Source organism: Lissotriton vulgaris, chromosome 3_1 (assembly GCF_964263255.1).
Source record: "Lissotriton vulgaris chromosome 3_1, aLisVul1.2, whole genome shotgun sequence".
Classification (NCBI taxonomy): Eukaryota; Metazoa; Chordata; class Amphibia; order Caudata; family Salamandridae; genus Lissotriton; species Lissotriton vulgaris.
This window is the reverse complement of record NC_141689.1, coordinates 1,806,117,881-1,806,133,439: the sequence shown is the minus strand read 5'-3', so window position 1 is coordinate 1,806,133,439 and position 15,559 is coordinate 1,806,117,881.

Here is a 15,559-nt window from a genome sequence, read left to right as displayed (position 1 = left end):
AGGGTCAAAAATAGAATCCCTGCGACGAGTCCCAAAAATAATGGTATGCCGCCAAAAATGGAGTGCACAAAATTAGGAAAGATTCCCAAAATTGCCTGGAAGGGTGTTAGCAGTCCCGTAAAGACTGTCTTAAATATGCCTGGGATGCTTGTTGCACTAGACATGTTAAGGAGTTGGCTGAACATTTCTACGAAATGCACGGGGCAATTTGTTGATAAAAGGTCATGAATTTCAGTAGCTGTCCTTGCAACTAGAAGATCATACGTCTCTTTAGATGACGTTATAGGCACTGTTGTCTGTAAAAGTACAGATTTCATTTTGCTTAATGTATCAATTCGTATAGAATAGAGATTCAGACGAGGCCAGATGGGAGTCACTATGTCTGGAGGCCCACTCGGAAACAATGCTTGCATACAACATTTGACCATGGACGTTACTTCTATTAGATAACTTTTCCCTGGCGTGAGGCCACAACATCTGTGATCCGTTCTAAGAATGTAACTCCCGTTTGCGAGTTGCATAAAGAAGGGCTCTATCTGAGTTGCAGGTGTGACTAGCTGGTGGCATGAAAGGTTGTTTGAATTTCCATCACATGCTCCGTGTAAATTAATACCCTGACACAAAAGTATACCGCTTAGTGAATGTTTACAATTTTCACCACTAAGAAATACATTTTTGTCACTGTCACTATAGCAAGAATGAGTGTATGGTAATTTCCATTTGGATTTTACATATCCTTTACCCAATTGTTCATACTGGCCAGCAGGTATGTACTCAAGGCACTTTTTAAATCGGAAAGTTGTTATCGGAATTGTGATAATTCCGTGTATTATCCATTCAATGACAGGACTCTCTGACATTGTCAATGGTAATCTCTCGAGTTTTTCGATGCTCAGGATTGTATAGTCTGCTCCTTTCTGTGCCAAACTGATCTGTTTATCAGTAAGGTTAAAACTGGAAAATAATGACGTTGTGTTGATTAAACGCCAAGGCACATAGCCTGAATGAAGATTTTGCAGCGTCCAGCCTAATTCTATAATAGAGCGTAATTGAGATTGGCCATGTTGTAACATTAGCAAATCTCTGTCTATCACATCAAAGGCAGAGGATACAATATTGTCCAACGAATATATTCTGGAAGACAGAGTCGTTAACCCATTGTCTACTACAGAAAGTGATTTCTCCAAATTAATACGATCAATTTCTCGTATTTTTTCAGCAGTTTCAATTTGCTTTACTTTCCAAGCCTCGTTGTAAGCAGCATAGATACTGGTCGCTATGAAACGCTTTTGACGCTGTTTGCGTGGTCCAAGAATGAAATCGCGCAAATCAGCACTATCTTTTAGTAAAGACAAGTGTTGCTTAATTTCAGCCAGTGTGGACGTAGTTAGCCATTCAAGGCAGAGTTTCCCTACACTGTATGTTGTTATAATCTCTGGATGTTGTCTCTGGGAGTATCTAGGGTCTAATCTGGTCATTTTTAACCCCTGTGTTTTATTCAGGAACCTATCTTGACAGCTATTTGTGTCTGTAGGCCAGATTAACCACTTTTTCCAATCAGGATGTGTTCTGTTGAAATGTAAAATTTGTGACACGTCTAACTCAATATCTGTGGTTGTATTCTCAGGTATTGGCTTTGGTATAGACGGTGTTTTAAGGTCTTTGATCTTAGCTAGGCCAAGACAAGATGTTTGGTGTATTGTGTCATTTAAAAATAACATTTGTTCTGGTATCATGCAGGTTCTAAATAGTGCTTCTATGCCTTGTACCTGCCAATCTTTTGTACCCCAGATTGTTTTCGTTTCAATATTATTTTTCCAATAATCAAAACCAAATGTCATCATTTTGTCATAAAATGCTTCTGAATATATCAATTTAGAATTTGTCAGCATTGTTTTCATTCCTGTTTTATCTAACAGTTTGTAATAAAACGTTTCTGCCTCACTGGTGTTAAACCCTGAGAAGTATTTGAATTTCTCAAAAAATGCTTTAGAACTGCTTTTAGGTGGTGTAGAACAATGTTCCCATTGATTATACATAAAAACATTTCTAGGCTGTGCAGATTTATGCAAGTAATGATCCCCATAGTGGGTGTAACAGAATAACTGCTCATAACTAGATGAACCTTGTAAATAATCATGATCTGTGAATCTAGCTGACATTACTAAATCAGACATCATGTCATTAATACTGTTAAAGTCCCAATCATCAGAGAATGTACTTGGTGTCACAAAGTCACTTAAGGAAACCTTTAGTTGATGAGGATACTTCAGGATTTCGACCGGACCATATATCTCATAGTCTGTTTTCTCCCATACTATCCCACCAGGTATTGGAATTGCTGTGACATTTACTGTTGACAGTTCTCTTTTCTTCACGTGGGATGATCTGTGTGGTTTCAAGACTAGGTTGATGTTCTGACTTGCTGTGTCCATTCAATTGTAATAAACTTCCCTAAAATTAAAACTAAAATTAGGCATAGTAGGAGTATGAATACCCCTGAGATAATCCAATGCTCAATCAACGGTGAATCCAGATATAGTTCTTTGATTTGTTGAAGGAGTCCTGTTGTATTTTCTTTAGAATACTTTTTTGTTTCTGGCATCACTTCGGGGGCACTTAAATCTTCAGAGAAGTTGTCGAAGTTGATGAAATAACCAGAGGCAGTTCTGTCAATTGATGGGATTGTTCTTTCAATCTGTTTCTCGGTAGCACTTTCTGATGCCACATCATTGTAGACCGGTGTTGTTTCTTGACGAACTGTTTCAATCTGTGTTTCAAGAGGCACGAGTTCCATGGCATTATTGCATAGTCCTTCATTGTGCACTGCAGGCTGATCGAATGTGATTAGTCTTTCAGTTTGAACCTCTTGGATTGTTGCAAGTTTGGGTATTCTGTTGTTTCTTGGGAGTCCACTGGGCCTACTGTTGATTATAGGCCACATGCTTGTGGTTTTACCAGATCGATAGACACGACTCTGTTCTCCTTTTTACCAGCAAGGGGCGGTAGCACAACTGATCTTGTTCCGGTGACTGCCAAGACAGGTACTGCTTTTCTGTAAGAAGGCCCAAATTCCTTCTTAACCGCGATCTTTTCTCTGACTAGATCCCCAATCTTTGGAATCCAGACAGGCCTTGCTGGGGCTGTTGCGGGTGGTGCCTCGTCAGTGGTACTTGGCTGTTGCTTTAACTTTATGTTGCTTAATGATTTTCTTGTTTCATTCAGTTCCTGTAAAACAGCCAAACGATCTTTTACATCAAAGTGCGTTGTTTCTTCTTGTACCACTGACATCTGACTATCGAGGTCCTGAACTCGCATTCTAATTCCGAACAATAGTTCGTATGGGCTGAAACCTTTTAGAGAATTTCTTGGCATGTTGTTAAGACTAGTCTGGACACTTATTAAATGTTTGACCCACCCAGCGCCTGAACCTAATACCTTCGCTGTTATAGATTGCTTTATGTCACGTTTTTTTCTTTCTACCACACTATTCCCTTCGGGGTGCGACGGACAAGAATACCGCAACCCAATTCCCATGCTAGCCATGGCCTCCTTATAGGCTCGAGAGCTGAAAGCAGGACCCTGGTCAGAATGGAACGTGGTAATTGCGTATGTGCCGATAAAGACTCGCAAATCTTTTATAACCGTTCTAGCGTCAGCCGAGCGCTGGAGGCCTCATTTTTTAAGTGCTTTTCGTCTTAACTGTTAATAGGACGCAGAATGGGGTGTAGGCAGCGTTACGCTCTTTCTGACTGGTAGCCGGTAGCATGGTTCCTTACTGCGATCCCTATTACAGTTTTCACAGTTGTTTGCATATATTTGGTGTTCTACACTCATTCCCGGCCACCAGAATACTGATTGTAATTCAGTCAGTGATTCCTTGATCTCTCTGTGCCTTAGACCCAAACCCATGTGTGCGTCTGCTATTAAAAATATTCTCCTGTTCATGTTTGGAATTACTCTGTCCCCCACTCCAGGGATTCGAGCAAAAGGAACGGAGTTTGCATCGATTATGTATGCATAATTGAGTGGATAGTTTACGGGTAGTGCTGCACAGTCGCCTTTTACGGTCGTTTTTACTGCCAGCATGGTTTCCCCGTCTATGTACTTATCTGTACGCTTTTTTGTGGCTACGGAAGCCGGTTTAGTTGCTTCCGCTATGGCTGTATTAGCCAATGAATTCCCTGCAACGTGAACGCCATCACGTCGAAGACTCTGTGCGTGAATCACGTGAGTCTTTTGTAGTTCTTTGTATAAAAGAGCTACCTCGTTCCAGAGCAATTTATGCTTTATTGTGGCACCTGTGTCATCTTTGTAGTCGTTTTCGATCCAACTCTGCAGTTTATTGTTGTAAGATTTGACGCAAAAATGAGAATCGCACACTATAAGTGTCGGGAATTCACGTTCTGCATTTTCGAGCGCCATCTTTAAAGATCTGATTTCAGTTCTTTGAACCGAACAGTTTCTTACAGATTCGGTTTTTGTTACTTTCGGTCTGAATTTACCGCACAGCCAACGACCTTTAATAATCGCACATGCTGCATCGTAGGATTTTCTCTCTACGTTGAAATGCTGTACAAAGCTATCTGTATAGATTATACAGGCGTATTGTGGGAGAGGCAGAATTTCGATTGGCAGAGGATATTCTTCTTCATATTCTAAAAATTCCTGTGTTTTTAAGTTAGGATCAAATTTGTAAACTACGTCTGTTGCAGCAAGAGAATTAACCCACTGAATCCATCTCGGATGCAAAGCTTTAGCATTAGGAATGCTTGCTTTAGTTACCGCTTCTAAAGCCGGTATAGGAGTTACGATTATTATTCGTTTACCTTGTGCTAGGGGCCTTTCTTTCGCTACAGCAGTCTGAACCGCAGTTAGAATTTTCTCAGTTGAACTGAATTTTATTTCAGCCTTTGTGTACAAATGTGATTTGTAAGCTATTGGTACCTTTTCTCCCTCATTAGAGGTTAGGTACGTGAATCCGCATCTTCCTGGGATGACTCGGGTTACAAGATCACGTGTGTTGTCACGTGTATCTAATTTTGTTTTTGCTAACATGTCTGTTTGCAGTGATCTCAAAATTTCTGTGTGTTTTTGAGTCCAATTGATTTGTTTAAAATCAGGTTTAATTAGTTCGTAGAGAGGTTTAACCCTCTCTGCGTAATTTAGAATGTAAGTTCTTCCGAAATTCAGAAAACCTAGAATGGATTGTAAATTCTTCAGCGTTTTTGGAGCTTGGAGTACAGCGCACTTCTCTAAGAAGTTGTCCGCTAGGCTTTTCCCTTCACTTGATAATTCGTACCCTAAAAATAGTACTGTCAGATGGGCAATTCGAGACTTTTTAAAGTTGAATTTGTAACCCTCTGCTGCCAACCCAAGTATAATGGTGTTCACTCTTTTCAAGTGAGTATCCAAGTCGTCGTCTGTGAGATAAATATCATCTACGTAAGACAATGCTTCATCATCATAGATTTGTAGTAACTCTGTTACCCTAGCTGAGAATAGTCCTGGGCTGTTCTTGAACCCCTGTGGGAGTCGACAGAATTTTTTCTGTGACCCAAATGCGGAGAAAGCGGTCAAATATCTGCTTTCTGGTGCAATGTTTTGACAAAAGAAACCATTAGAAATATCTAATGTCGTTTTATATTTTTTCCTAACTATGTTATTCATTAGGGCTGCACTATGCGAGTTTTGTACTGCAAAGGTTTTGCAACATGTATTAAGGTGTCTGTAGTCCAAAACTAGACGATATGAATTGTCTGGCTTGGAGACAGGAAACAAAGGATTGTTCATTTGAGAGGTGCATGTTTCAATCACCCCCTGGTACTCAAGTTGATCTAAGATATCCCTGACTTGTTTTTTAGCTTCTTGCTTTATGGGATACTGCCGTTGGGCAGTTGGTTCATTTTTTAATTGGATTTTGTGAGGAGGTGAATCCTCATCCCATCCTACATGATTTTTATATAATGCAGGTGCCTGGGCCACTGCCCATTTCCTTGCATATGTATATTTTTTGTGAATCGGAATGTGATTCGAGAAGGCAGGCATAATTACTTCATCGCCACGAGGGCACTCCCTGACAAACTCTGGGGGCCAATCTTTTTCAGCTAACAGAATATCATAGCCTTTTGAGAGTTTGTCCCAAAATAGACCCTTAATTTTCCTAGTCTTATCACCCTCTATACGCAATGTTATTTCGTATATTTTATGGGGCTCGCTAAGTCTGGCGTCGGCAGTTTCCACCTGAATGTATTCATTCGTGTCCACTGTCTCCAGATGACTCATCAAGATCTTGCGCGCTATACTGATTTCTGCTGCACTGTCCAACATTGTCAATGCCCACTCCCCGTTTTTCAACTGTGTCCTCAGTATTCTCGGCATGGTTGATTACTCTAATACTGGCTACCTTCTTTTTCTGAAATTGAGATTTTTTACTCTGAGCAGGTTCCTTGTCTTTGGACTTGGTGTGCTCTCCTGGGTCTGACCGTCCTCTTCTTTCCGAATTCTGTGGAAGAGATCGAGAGGGACGTGTATCAATACTTTGATATCTATCAGGTTTTTTCAGATTATCCCTATTTCTAAGGTTATATCTTTTCTCAGAGGGCTCCCTCTGGGGAGACTGGCGTTCTCGAGTCGGAGTTCTTTCCCTCCGTCGAGGAGACCTTCCTCTGGACTGGAAAACTTTTTCCTTGGGAGTGGATTGTTTATTTCCATCCCAGCTCTTTTTAGGAGTGTTTAAATTATTTTTAATAAATAATTTTTCAGGATTTTCGAGCAGTTGGGGCTTTACCGGTTTCCCACCCAAGCTGTCTCTACCTAATTCTTCATAGCATTTTTCTATGATTTTTGCAAGTTCAACAGGATCTTTTATATCTGTTTCCTTCAACTTCTGGTGGATCGCCACAGATGCTGCTTCTCCCTTTATGTTGGCTAATAATATAGCCGAGACCTGCTTGAAGTCTTTCAGTAATTTCATACCAAGATTTAAAGCGGGCTCTGGACCGAATTCATTTTGAATCTGTTTTAGCACTTCTGGTATTACCGCCATAGACGGAACACCGTGTGTTTTTGTGTAAATGGAAGCAAAGACTGTACCCCAAGTGTCACAGTCCTCCACATGTGGTGCGATTCCCATAGGAAGGCAGATGGTCAAGATTCTGTGTTTCTCAATAGGGGTAGTATCAGGAAATACTGCCTCTATTTGAGTGATTTTCTGTGCTAACCAGAAAGGAATTTGTTCCCGTTTTACGGGTGTTTTACCAAGACATGACTGTATGTTCTGTGGTGTAATTTTATTTGTGTTCCCCTGATGAGGGGTCAGCTGTGGTACATTAACAGCTGGCTGGACTGTTGCAGTCCGCATTACATATTGGACTAATTGCCTATGTATTTTTATTAATGTGTTTAGCTGTACTAACAGCTCTTCTCTAGACATTTTTTCAATGTCAGGATGTGGTGTGTAGCTGGCTAGAACCGGCCACGTGGCTCCTGGTCTACCTAGTGGACCGAGCCTGGTAATGTGATCATTATGTTTTAGGGCGCCATTAAACCAGAGCAGGTGCTCTTGAAATTTAAGTGGAATTTCAATCTCCTCGAAAGGAGCGTACTCTTCCGGAGGTTTCTCTATTTTGTAATAGTGAAACTCTTTTGTTCTAGCGTTTACCGCTGGAAAGTTTATCCATGAATAGAAGACATCTGTCTGCCGATACTCGTGAGCCTCTATCACGAAAATTACTTTACCACCCTGAGGTGTCAGTCCGTTTACTATAAGTTTTGAAGTTATAGATTTTCTTAAATGTGGCGGGATGATTATTGCATCCGGGTCTGTGTATTCAGGACCTTGCTGAGTCGCATCTGCTGCGCCCCCAGTGGTTCCGTTATTTTCTACTGACATTGTATAAATGCAGGTTTTGCAGAGTAGGTCTCCAAGGAGACAAAGATTAGATGCACAATATTTTGGAACACTGTATCCTTCAACGTTGAATAAACCAGAGCTTTACATAGGAATCTCTTCCTACTAAGGTCAGGCGGATTTTAACCTTTCACCCACTCCAGACGTCTATTGGAGTATTTACGGGAGAAAGGGGTGTGAAATATGCACGACTGAGTTACTCTACAAGTCTTGCGTTAGTTTATCGCCTTACCAAACGTTGGGCGCCATGTAGTGTAGTTCCTAGTTTCCCACTAGGCCCTGCGCATTGGAATAACATAAACAGTAGTATCGACGTGGAACTGCGGATATTCCAGGCCTCCACTGTCTATGCTAAACTTAATTGGGTTGTGTTACCAACTAGCTCAGAGGTCACTGGAAACTTTCTTCTCTGCATAGGAAGTGATCAGCTTCCTTGGCACAGACAAGAAGGGATTCAGCTTTCCAACAACCGTGCAACATGACAACTTTGCTCCTCAGATCAAGAGTCAATCTCTAGGGTCGTGTGAAACAATAGACATGTATTTCACTCAGTCAGTCTAGTGCAGTTTACTTTCACGAGATGTAGAGAATAGAGAGACGGGCGTTTATCAATAAAGGGTTAACATTTATTGAACAGTCTTTCTTCTCGTACAAGAGAAATGTATTGCCACAATTGCAATAATTGTTATTATAAAAAGTACGTACAGTAAGATGAGTATTGCGAAATAGAACTGTAAAAGCATTGATATGGTTTCTTAGCCATACAATGGTTTAAAAGTAATAAAACATATATACAGTCATATATACATTAGGCTAACATACTCAACTGGTGCTTCGAACTAAGCCTACCCCAGTGTGCCTGACCTAAGCCTAACACGTGAAAGGGGAGTAAGTAAGTAGCTTTGAGTTAAGTTGGTTTTGCCAAGGTTTGTTTCAAGAATTCTCGTCTAAGGGTTTAGTCAACACCATACCTCTGAATAGAATGATGGAGGATTGGTATCTCCTTCAGGGGTCTCTCTCGATATCCCAGTCACCCGCGAGGGTAAACCGGAAACGCCGTGGCTGGATTTCTCTGCACGAGAAAGGCAGCGGGTCTCTTCAGCGCGTCGAGGAAGGAGGGGGGACAGCGTCCGTGGGCAGCTGGAATCTGCTGGATGTCTTCGCAGAGGACGGCTGTTCAGCTCCTTAAGCGTACTGCACCATAGTTCGCGCTTTAGCGGCGATAATGGTATCAGCAGCTTCACCACCACAGGATAGCAGGCTGCAGCAACAGAGTGCTAGATTTACCAACACGGGGTCGTGCAGGCAGCTGGCTTCAGTAGCTCGTACAACAGGCATTGCTTAAGGCAACGTTGGTAATATTTATACCTGACAGGTGCCGGGTTTGACGCAAGTTTGCTGGACATAAGACGTCAATTAAAGATGTCACTAGGAAGTGATAGTTATCAGTTGCTCATTAGAGTTCCATTACTAATCAAAACATAGCAAGCGGGGATTTCCAGGTTTGCTGAGTTTTTATCTTGTTGAAGAACTCGGAGTGTTATCTAGGAATATCAGATAGTGACTACTGCTCTGTCATTGCACTAATTGGTCGCAAAGGAAGTGGCAGAGAGAACTATGCTGGAATGTGGCTCTGTTCGTGTGAGGCCAGAGATGACTTTTCAGAAAATCGCACTTGAACGGTTATGCCAATATAGGGAATAAATGGATTTATAGCCGAATAGGGGCATAAGGTCACAGTATCGATCAGGAACCTAGATAAACACGCAACAACCTTGTCTGTACCTCTCTCATGTGGGGTCAGTATCTCTCTGCTTCGTCTTCCTCTCTCATGGGAGGGCATCTCTGTGCCTCCCTGCTTGGGGGGCGTGGGGGGGTGGGGTGGCAGCCGGCTGTGATTGTAATGTCCTTCTGCTGTCCTTCTGCTGTTTACTGTGTATTTGTAAAGCGCTCTGATACCTACGGGTTAAACTAGCGCTATATAAAACGTTAAAAGTAAAAATAAACCCACAGCTAAGTCCATTGAACTCAAAGGGCTACAGCCTCCTCCCCCCCCCCCCCTACCCCCTCCCACCCCCAGCTCCTGTATGTCAGCCTGGCTGAAACAGCTTGGACACACACAAAGGCACACCAGAGTACTATCACAGGTCTTTAAAAGACCTTTACTTGTTAATGAGGCTTTGATGTTTTACACACCTCGGTGTGAATTAGGCGGCCTCCGCCTTGAGCACCCTCGATCAGCCCGACGCCAGGAACTGCACGCTGGCAGAATCTGCGACCCCCTTCACAGGACTCCACGACCCCCCTGGGGGTCGCGCCCCACAGATTGAAGACCTCTGAGCTACTCTGTGTTTTCACAGTGCAGGTGGCATCCGCATTTACAGGGTAATAGAGATCCCCTTTATCCCCTGCAGAGGGCTGCTGTCGGGAGGCACACTGTCAGTGAGCCTCCTGAGGGCTGCTTTGTCTCTGCGTCGGCGTCTGTAATATGGCTCAGGCGCAGAGCCAAAGGAATTCCTTCATTTGCATAGGACACAACCCTATGCAAATGAGGTAACCCTGCTAAAGGTAGCGCTGGTGCTTTAAGAGCGCCAGTGCTTTCGGCATTATAGAAGGGGATGCACAATCGTATGCACTCCCTTCTGAAATACCAGAGTGCCCAAGGGGCGCGCAAAGCAAGCACAATTGCGCCATTGCGCCTTGTGGCACTTATTGTAATATAGCCCATGGATAATGACCCCTGTGATTCAGAATTTTGTGAAGCAACTTATTAGTACATAGCTAGTTTCACGAAATTCCACATTGGCCCATAGTTACCTAACATATAAGGAAAGATTGTAACATGGTTACTTTTAGGATATAGAGTCTGTGAGGTAGTGTGAACACTCCAAAGGAAAATCAACTCGGCTCACAACATTTTTTGCACACCTAGGCCACACTTAGTTACACAAAAAGTGCAATCTGCAGGCACAAATAACAGTTCCTGAGTCAGGATCTGGAGAAATGTATACCCATAAATGGGATGCATGATGGTGAAAAATCGAAAAGCATTGTGTGTTGTGTTTTCCGCATTGGTACATGTAGGGTTAGGGATGGGAATGTGGGATTAATGCTTAGCTGCATTTTTATGTCTGTGAAAGCATCTCACAGCGATGATTCGTCTAAAAGAATAATGCTTTGCAAAGCATATAGTATTACTTGGGTAAAAAAGGATCATAAATACAAGAAAGCACTGTTTGCAAAAGGTATACGACTTCTTACAGTTCTCCTTCATGTTTGACATCCATCCTAGCGTGAAAGCAATGGGAAAGCTTTCTGTTATGGTAATGTGTATATTGTGAGGATTATGAGATTCAAGCTATGAAGGGGAGATGTACTCCTACAGTGTTTTATATGCGTTGGTCCTTTTCTGCTATTGGTCACTAATGATGGGGTGCAAGAGCTGGAATGGGTGGAGTGCACCAACGTTTATTCAAATTCTCTTTCCTGTGGCACCACTTCTCCATTCCAGTACTTAACCTTTACCTGTCATTATTGCCAGGTGTGTTGGTCCAATTGACTCAATTAAAATGAACTTTCGAAATATTGTGGTCCAGAACTCGAAACGATGTGTTCTGATGACATGGAGACCTTTGGTCACCCTAGTAGTTGCATGCATGAACTCTGGAGATCTGACAGAGCAACTGGCACTCAAGAATTATTTTTTTTTCGTGGGTGTCGTGTGGTTGGTGATATGAAGAAAATGCAGAGGGAGTATGCAACTCAGAGGCCCCAAACTGTATTTTTTTCCGACATGATAATACTGTCCATTTCAATTGAACATAAATGGTTACTGAGAACTTGACTGTGCCTAGACAATTGCCACAATACAAGTTTGGCTGCAGTGTACTTTTCTGTTGGAGCACTTTGCAGCATTTATTTTTTTATTAAAATGCCCCCCTGTCTTTGTGATCCACCGAAATACCTTGCTTTGGCTTAAATCAAGTGAATTGGAAGGGGTGACATAACAGTGTATATTTTATAGTTGTATTGTGTGCACGACATGCCATTTCTGATGACTGGCCTGGGCCTGGTCTTGTTCGTTCATGACTTAATCATATAGACCAGCCTCATCCTTTTCTAACTCCTCAGTAAGTATGCTCTGTAGGAGAGTAGGGTCTGCAATCCTATGATCACAGCAGATTTTTTGCTTTTTGCTTCACTGGTTTACGACTTCTCTGGATGTGGGCCTGCTAATCAGACCCACAGCCTTGCTGTTCTCTCACTAAATTGACACGTGTACCTTAGGTGCATTTACCAATTGGTACTGGGCCACCTTATCAGTCCCTGTAACTCAGGGCATAGGTGTACCCAGGGCCTACCAGGGGCTGCAGCATGTATTATGCCACCCCTGGCTGGCCATCTAAATCTGACACAACTGGCTGCACGACAGCTGGGGCAAAGTGGTGTAGTCACCCTTTGATTTAGATATAGTATACCTATATCTAACCCTAAAATGGACACATAGATTCCTATCAGTCACTCCTATGGCAGGCCTTAACAATCCTGAAGGCAGAGTGCTTGGAATCATGTGAGATGGTGCTCTGGCATGAGCTGAGCCCGTTTGCAGCTTGCGGGACCAAGTCCTAATAGCTGTTCCATGATAACGCATACCATATACTCTTAAGTGCATTATAATCCTCGCGGTTATATGCCAACTCTGGTATTGCTTTATCAAAACATGTCGAGTAAGGTGTCATACGAATTGGAATACTAACCCCTCGCCAATTCTGGCGACGGGGTTAGCATTCCACCCTTCTAGAGGGACACGACATGTAGGTAACTGTGAACCCCGGTTAAAGTTAACTCGAGCCTCAGCATCACAAAATGGATGCTGCCACCACAGACACAAGTCTGACCTCCTGCTGCTGGGAGTCCTTCCAGCGAGGAGAGCTTGGACAAAGGGTTTCCTGTCAGGGGCGGTGCTAGCACCTTCCCAGACAGGGTTTTGTGTATCCTGGGTAGGCAGGGCTTTAGAGGAAGGTGACTGCAAGTGGCACCCCGGTGCTCACTATGCATAGGCCGGCTAGAACCAATTCCAGGGGCACACCAGCCCCTGAGCTGGGGAAAGTCCGGCATGGGAGAGGGGTGTAACCACCCCCCTTCCTGGTCCCACCCATGGGCAGGACCTAGTCGCGTGCCAGCCCCTTTCCTTAGTATAAAGATAGGAGCGGGCCCCCTTCCAAATTTAGATAATTCCGAATCTTGATGACTTTCCACGAAATAACTCTTGAACCTTTCAGAAGACTCTCCCTTGTGGCTAAGGAGTAGCCACCCTGCACCCGCAGGCACCATCAAAGTATCGCGGTTTGCTGTAAGTCTCTCCTCCGGATCAAGACTGCCCAGCTCGACGAGAACTGGCTTCTCTGGCACCTCTGACCTCTACCTGCATCATCAGCCCAGCCGAGCTTCGTGGGTGTGACGAGACCTCGAGGGACCGGCCATTTTCAGGACTGCACGACGCTTGCCCAGCACGACCGCCGAGGGATCCTCGAGTGAGTGCTTTGGGGTTTGAGAAGCCCTAACCCTGAGCAGCTCCAGCACCGAAGTCCAGCCCCCCAGCATCCACGAGATCTGCGTGGGGCCCTTCTGCTCTTTGCTGCTCACCGCGTTGTCCGGCTACTTGCCTGCTGGCTTGTGGCCCTCTTGACGACGCACCACGACGACAACACCGCTGGTCTGGTTGCTCCAGACTGGCCCTTGCTCCCCTCCAACAGAGGAGCACCCCGGACCCTCCTCGTCCACTCCAGACGCCATTTTAAGTCCACCACGTGGGCTTGCATTTGCCAAGACTTGTTGTCCCAATCCTGGGTCCAGCGACGTCGACAGCAGATACCTTCGTGGGACAGCTCGCACCTCCATCCTGGTCACCGACAACACCAACCCAGCGTCGCCCACTCACCTGGTCGAGGTGACTCCATCCGGTGCCATCCTGGTGCCCATCTAATCACTGGCTAGTGATTCAGAACTTGGTCCCCTCTGCTTACAGGTATCCTCCATCACCGATCCAGGCTTGGATCCCATCGAACTTCAACACTGGTCGCCTGCCAGCAACTTCTTCTTTCAGGCTCCATAGACTGCAACGAGGATTCCCGACGTCTTTTCAGACCTATGCAGCCGCAGCCCAGGGCTAGGTAACCTGAGCATTTCGATGCTCCAGCATAGCTTAACTATCCAAGGGTCCAGATCCTTTTTCGTTTCAGATCTACCTAGTCGGATTCGTCCGATAACACTAACTTTACGAAATCTAGCATCCATAGACTTTGCCCCGCATCCCGCGTGAGAGCGCACACTCTGCACCCGATCTCCCTAGGCCTCCTGCTAGTAATCTGAAGGTTCAGTAGTTACTTACCTGCTAGTATTTCGCATTCCACTTTTAGAGTATATGATTTTTCGTGCCCCTCGGGCATTTGTGTAAATTGTGCGACTTTCAGTATTTCTTTAAGAGCTTTGTATTGTGCTTAGCGCTCATAAAGAGTCCAGGGCTGTTGTGTTCTAAATAAATATCCTTTTATTTTCATAACAACTTGTGTGGTGTCCTTTCACTTGGTGTTCAAGGGGTATATGTGATGGTATAACAGCTGGCTTAACACGCCCTCTAGAGTCTAGCCTAAAGACTGCTCTTGTCCATGCTACTAGGATAGCTGGTCTACTGTTGACTTACAACCAATCATCAATAAGGGTCATTTGGACTGATACATAGTGATCACTAGAATAGTGAGCACTGCATATCAGGCCAATTTCTCACATGCTCAACTTCTGATCATGATGACAACAATGGTGTTTCACAGGCTGGCTGATGTTTGATTTTGTGAATGGGTTACATAGAGAAGTAATCTCTCATTGATTATATGGTACCCAAATATTGTCCTCAATCGTAATGGTCCATAGTGCATGTGGTCAAGCTCAAAAAACTATGGGGCATATTATCATGGGGGTTTATCTCCGCTTTTTTGGCTTTAAAAGCCAAGAAAGCGGAGATAAAATTATCTCCCTATTACCTAGCTGTCGCTAACACCAGTTAGTGACAGCTAGTAGGTGATAGCGACCATCCTGGGCCCCACTTTGCATGGCAGTGATATTTATCACTAATGATATGCAAAGTGGGCGTGCCAAGATGTTAGCGACTGAAAACAGTCGCTAACATCGCTATCTCCTATTACCAACTTTTGGAGATATTCGCGCTAAGCGCGAATATCTCCAAAAGCTAACAACTGCCCTGAGCAGTTCTTAGCCATATTATCCAATGGGAGGTTGATAACATGGCTAAGAGCATTAGCTCGGTAATGCATGAATATCGCTGACTTTTCAGTGATATTCATGCATTGCAGCGATTTTTATCGCATTTGCGATAAACCTTGGTAATACCAAGGTTTATTTGCAGTAAAAATCGCAGCAGCTCAGCGGTAAATTTTTGTCTCTAACCAAGCAATAGCGATAATTATCGCTATTGCTTGGTAATATGCCCCTATATCCGCTCGGAATATGGGTATGGTAAGCAAAAATGGGCAGATCGAGGCATGTGAAGTACAATTGTAAAGAACGGCTTGGTAACAAGAGTGCTTGTCAGATGAGCACCACGTAATTCCCACATTTCTGCAGTAGCCC